The 6,000-nt window shown below is 41.9% G+C and overlaps 1 protein-coding gene across 3 annotated transcripts in view; it reads left to right on the forward strand.

The window, feature by feature from the left end:
• Positions 1-6,000, forward strand: part of LOC137372936 (sterol O-acyltransferase 1-like) — a 107,767-nt gene that overhangs the window by 45,449 nt on the left and 56,318 nt on the right. The window lies entirely within an intron of this gene.

The raw sequence follows: 6,000 nt of genomic DNA on the forward strand, positions 1-6,000 counted from the left end.
CAGAATATTGTCGTCAGGGATTTTTACAACACTTCTCTTGAGTCTGGCTGGACCCTGACTCTGGAATTATAGTACTCCTGTAGCTGAGATGTAAATGTACCAATTGAAATTTAAACTAAGTGACAAATTACTGTGATCCACTGGCTCTTTATAATGTATAAATTATGTGCTGAGCCTAGTGTTTGCTTCACTGTTCTCTGCTTCAGAAGTTTATGTCCATCCATGCTTTATGTGGCAAGTGGCAACATCCAGCTGAGGTTGATTTCGCCTCCCACCCCTCATTCCATGGGATGATGCTTCTTATTGAGCTTTGCTTTATCTGGCCTGGGGTGACGAATCTTGATCCGCTCAATCCATCGTTAATAACATCTTAAGTGGAACTTACAGCACAGAAACACCTTCCGGCCCAACAGGTCTTTGCCAGTGTTTATTCTCCACATAAGTGTCCTCTGCTTAATTTACTTCATCTCATCCTCTTGACCTATCCTTTCTTCCTCATGTACTTTTTCTAAATGCATCTATGCTATTCACCTCAAGCACTCCATATGGTAGTGAGTTAGTCATAGTCATAGAGAGATACAGCACTGAAACAGGCCCTTCGGCCCAACACGTCTGTGCCGACCAACAACCACCCATTTATACTTATCCTACATTAATCCCGTATTCCCCCTCTCATCCCCACAATTCTCTTACCACCTACCTACACTAGGGGCAATTTACAATGGCCAATTTACTCATCAACCTGCGAGTCTTTGGCTGTGGGAGGAAACCGGAGCACCCGGCGGAAACCCACGCGGTCACAGGGAGAACTTGCAAAATCCACACAGGCAGTACCCAGAACTGAACCCGGGTCACTGGAGCTGTGAGGCTGCAGTGCTAACCACTGTGCCACCTTGTTCTGCATTCTCACCACAGTCTAAAGGCATTTCTTCTGAATGCTGTTCTGTAAAAGCTCTAGTTTACATGTTTAGACTGCAAATATGGATACTCCACTGGTTAGATGTCTGCAGCTGGAATATTAAAACCGCCTGCTTGCTCTGCCTTTCTTAATAACTTGACAGTATGAACAGGAGGCTGATCGAAATCACCAACATTTTTTTCCATAAAATTGTGAATAGCTTTTCAACTTGCGGGGAGGTGGGGGAGGACGAAGAGACATTTGTATCTCTTAGAAAGTAAGGCTTCTTCTGCTGGAGAGTGACCTTAAAATACTTTGAGGCTGAAGGAACAGATGTTCTGTAAGCAAATTTATTTCAGAGCTGAAGAGTGTGCACAGTATTCTGACTGTTCAAGGACTGCTTGGGGGTCAAGAAGACCTAGTGGAAGTGATGACAAAATGTCTGAACAGTAGAATAGCACATTCAGCAGTAACTGTTACGAAGAAGTGAAGAGGAAGATGGTGCAGGCTGTGGATTTCCATGATCTCGTTCAGTGCCAAACACTGGCACATTGCAGTAGTGCTGGCCATGTCAGCTGATTAAAGCAAAATGAATTTGACCTTTGGACTTGGATTCCTGACTCTTTCCTGCACCCCCCCCCCTTCGTGTTCCTCTGTCAGAGGTGCTGACTATTATAGAGTGCTTTGTCTTTTTCTTCAATTATGATGAGAGGTAAATGCATCTTTTCAGATAAAAGACAAGAAAAAATAACAAGTGCTGTCTTCAAAAGTAACTTAATCATCATGAACTCCAAAATATTTTCAACTCCGTGCAGGATGGGAATGCAGTACTCGATTTAACTGTGCAAGCTCACGACACTTGAAATCATTAAAATTAGATTTTGGAGCTATCTGTTAATTTATTGTGAGGAAAAACCTATATGCTAAATCGGACATATTTCATTGGTTGGAAACTTACTGTAGACTCTTAATGGGGAAAAAAAATCCCACAAGTTAACTTTTAAAAAAAAAAACAAGCTGCCAAGAGGGCCACTGCAATTAACATTTGAAATACCAGGAAATTGAACAGGAGACGATAAGTCTTAAAAGAAGTCCAGCCAGAACAATGCTTTGGCTAACTGAGTAGATTAGCCAGATCACCCTCATTAATGGGACATTCCACACCATCTTGAGGCATTCATAAATGGAGACATCCTCCTGGGGGTAAACACTGCCAACCCCCACCTCAGACAAGTTTTTGATTTTAGACTTTGGACCTCATTTTAAAAAAAAAAAGAGGGAACTGAGAGAACCATGTGGCCATCTGTTAATCCCTGAAGAAACTGGAAGTTTTGTTACACCGACAAGCAGACAGACGATAACCAAGTGGACAACAGCTGAGAAGGCTGCTGCTCCCCTCTCTCCAGAAACATCAAGTGAAAACCTGCAAGCCTACAGACTGTTACACCCTGAGCAAAGCAAGTCAGCCAAAATACACTTTGACCAACCAAGAACTTCAAGAATACAAATTCAGCCGAGGACTACTGGATCACCCACTTTACAGACTGAATTTAAGTTTCTTGTGTTATGGACTTTAACCAACCACCAAATCTTTTTTCCCTCCTGTAATCTATTTGTGTGTGTGATTCCCACGTGAATGTGTAGCATATTTTTAAATGGGGGTTGGAGTATAATAAACTTGCCTCTTTCTTGTTTAAACTCAAGGAAACTTGTCCGATTGGTTTTTCGCGATCATAGTAAAGGAAAAAGGTAAATCACTTCAATGAGGTGGTAAGCACAACCACTGTTTAAAAAAGGAACAAATCCTGTTGCGGTCAAATAAGAGGGAGGGCAAGAGGGGAGCCCGAGACCTCCCCCTCACCTGGCCGTAACCATGTACATTGCTTTCTGGCTTGTGTTAAACTTTTTTTTAATCAAACTTTTGAAGAGGCTGCTTATCCTCGTGGATGAGGCTTTCCTGAAATTTCTGAACACTCAGCTGATAGCTGTGACTTGTCTTAATGGTGAGTTTGCCATGCACAAAAGGAGAGGGTGAAGTTATTGTTGCAGTAGAGCTGGGGGAGTACAGGTATTGGGTAGGGTAAAAATAGATAGGTGGTGCAAAATAGGTTGGCATCATTTAACAAGTCACCCAGTCCAGTTGGAATGTATGCTAGGTTGCTGAGGGAAGTTAGGGTGAAGATAGCAGAAGCTCTGACTGCAATCTTTTAATCCTCTTTGGATATGATGCCAGAGGACTGGAGGATTGCAAATGTTGTAGTCCTGTTCAAAAAAGGAGAGGAATAAACCTGGTAACTATAGCTGATCAGTGTAATATTAGTTGTGGGAAAACTACTAGAGACTATGATCAAGAACAAAATTAATTCTTGCTTGAAGCCTGAGTTTGTCAGGACAGCCAGTGTTAATCTGTTAATTGTCTATCAATTATTTGATATGCTGCTGGAGGGTGTTAATTGGGGTGTGGCTTGAACACTTGTAAGCAGACACTTACTGAGACTGGTGGAGGGTTTGAGTGAGGAGCTGCATGTTTGTCATCCTTTTAATCTGTACAATAAAGGTGGTGCAGTAGTTAGCACCGCAGCCTCAGCTCCAGTGACCCAGGTTCGGTTCTGGGTACTGCCTGTGCGGAATTTGCAAGTTCTCTCTGTGACCGTGCGGGTTTCCACCGGGTGCTCCGGTTTCCTCCCACAACCGAAGACTTGCAGGTTGATGGGTAAATTGGCCATTGTAAATTGCCCCAGTGTAGGTAGGAGAACGGTGGGGATGTGGTCAGGAATATGGGATTCATGTAGGATTAGTATAAATGGGTGGTTGTTGGTTGGCACAGACTCGGTGGGCCAAAGGGCCTGTTTCAGTGCTGTATCTCTGTATGACTCTAAATGTGAAATTGAGTAAAGATAGGCTCCAGCATTATGCTTCCGTAACCAGCTTTCTGGAGTTCAATGGCCAGCATGGATTTGTAGAAGGTAATTTGTATCTGACTAACCTGATTGAGTTCTTTGAAGAAAGAATGCATTGACTAAGTTAGTGTAGTAATTCACTTTCAAATATGTTTGGTGAAGTATCTCTCACCAGACATTTGGAAAATAGAAGCACATTGTATTCAAGGGAGGGTTGTAACACAGCTACGATATTGGCTAAGGTTTAGGAGGGAGAGTGTAGTGAATGGATGTTTTTCTGATTAGAGAAAAGTATTCATTTGGGTCTCCCAGAGTCTGTATTTGGACCATTGCTTTTCCTGTCTTGTATATGACTGACCGAGACTTGGATATAGGGAGTAAAATTTTGAAGTTTGTGGACAATACAAAACTTGGCAACGCAGTAAATAGTGAGCATAATGGTAGCAGAAGGACATAAACAATGCACATACTGTGGTAACTGCAATTTAATGTGGATAAGTGTAAAGTGATGCATTTTGGGAGAAATGACATTGAGAGGCAGTATAATCTAAATGGCACTATTTTGAGGTGAGGGGTGCAAGAACAGGGGGACTCGGTGCATATCCACAAATCTTTTCAAAATGGTCGGGAAAGTTGAGATGTTTAAGGAACTGTATGGGGTGATTGGCGTAAATGGGGGCACTGAATACAAAAACAAGGAACTCATGCCAAGTCTTCACAAATCATTGATTAGGCCTCAGCTGGGGTTTTGTGTACTATTCTGGGCACAACTCTTTTAGGAAGGGTGTCAAGGCTTGGAACAGGTACAGTGGAGGTTTATGAGGTTGATAGCAAAGATGAGTGACTTTTTCCATTACATAGAGGGATTGGAGAAGCTGGGATTGTTCTCCGCTCCAAGGACAAGGTTAAGGGTGACCTAATAGATGTCTTTAAAATTTAGGAGTTTTGATAGTTTCTCCCTGATTGCTCTGTTTCTTCTAGCAAGTGGGTTGCTAACTAGAGATTTAAAATCATTGGCAAAAGAACTAGAGGGAAAGGAGAGATTTCTTCGCATAGAGGTTTAAGATCTGGAATGCACTACCTGAAAGTGTGGTGCGATCACATCACACAGTAATTTTTAAAATGCCATTGGATATGTACTTGCAGAGGGCTAATTTGCAATGTTATGGGGAATAACCGTGGGTGTGAGACTAAATTGGACAGCTCTTTCAAAGCTGGCACAGGTGTGATGGGCCAAATGGCTACCTCCTGTGCTTGCTACAAGATAATATGATTGAAGATTTACTTTTAATTTGTGCTTCATTGAGAGAGTCTCTTGTGTATCTGGCTGTTTTTAATAAATTTTAAACACACTCACCATTCTGGGGGAGGGGGAGGGTGGTGACTTCTGACAACTCGAGTCCTTGAGAGAGTAATTTGAGCCAGTGAAATGGTTCATATCTCATTTTCATTAAAGTAATAAAGCTTTCATAGTTTCCAAGCAACAGATTTGAACTGCAGAAAGCTTGAAATAATTCTCTCTAATGGCTCCTTTTTAAAAAAAAAAGTCCCAATGTTGCAATCCCCCAGTGCTGTGGTGCAATAGGCAGCATACATTAATCGTCACTGCTGTTTTTTTATAATTGAACTTTACTTACTTCCCTCTTCCCTTTTATTTCCAGATTGCTGTGTCAGTTTCCTCTTATACACACAGTTGTGGATTGGGACCATAGTTTCAGAGTAAAATGTATCAATTGGTTGGAAGGGACAGGAAGGAAGTCCCTAGTCACAAAATCACTTATGGATGAAGAAGGCTAATCTTAATTAGTCCATCTAGACAGAGATCTTATCCTTATTCAACTAACATTATCACTTTCCCAATCCATCTGGCATCTCATTCCAGGACCACTTTAACTCTAATTTTGTTTCAAAATTGTATGCTGTGAAAGATAGATCTCTCCCATTCTGCAACAGTTGTTGGCTTGCTCATTTCCCCCAATCCCGTGCCTAACAAGTATGCAGGCTATCCGTCTGATGTAAGATCTGCTGAACATTCTGCACCTTTCAACTAGAAAAACAATTCTTGCCTCAGACTCGTGATTCAATGTGTGTGGCTTTGTGGGCTTGACCTGGTCACATGCTAATGTTAATGTTTTTCTTTGCATGTCTCTGCTGGATACTGGCCATTTATCCAGCTGAAAGAGGGTGCAGTTCAAGCCTTTA

Source organism: Heterodontus francisci, chromosome 8, assembly GCF_036365525.1.
Source record: "Heterodontus francisci isolate sHetFra1 chromosome 8, sHetFra1.hap1, whole genome shotgun sequence".
NCBI classification, from domain to species: domain Eukaryota; kingdom Metazoa; phylum Chordata; class Chondrichthyes; order Heterodontiformes; family Heterodontidae; genus Heterodontus; species Heterodontus francisci.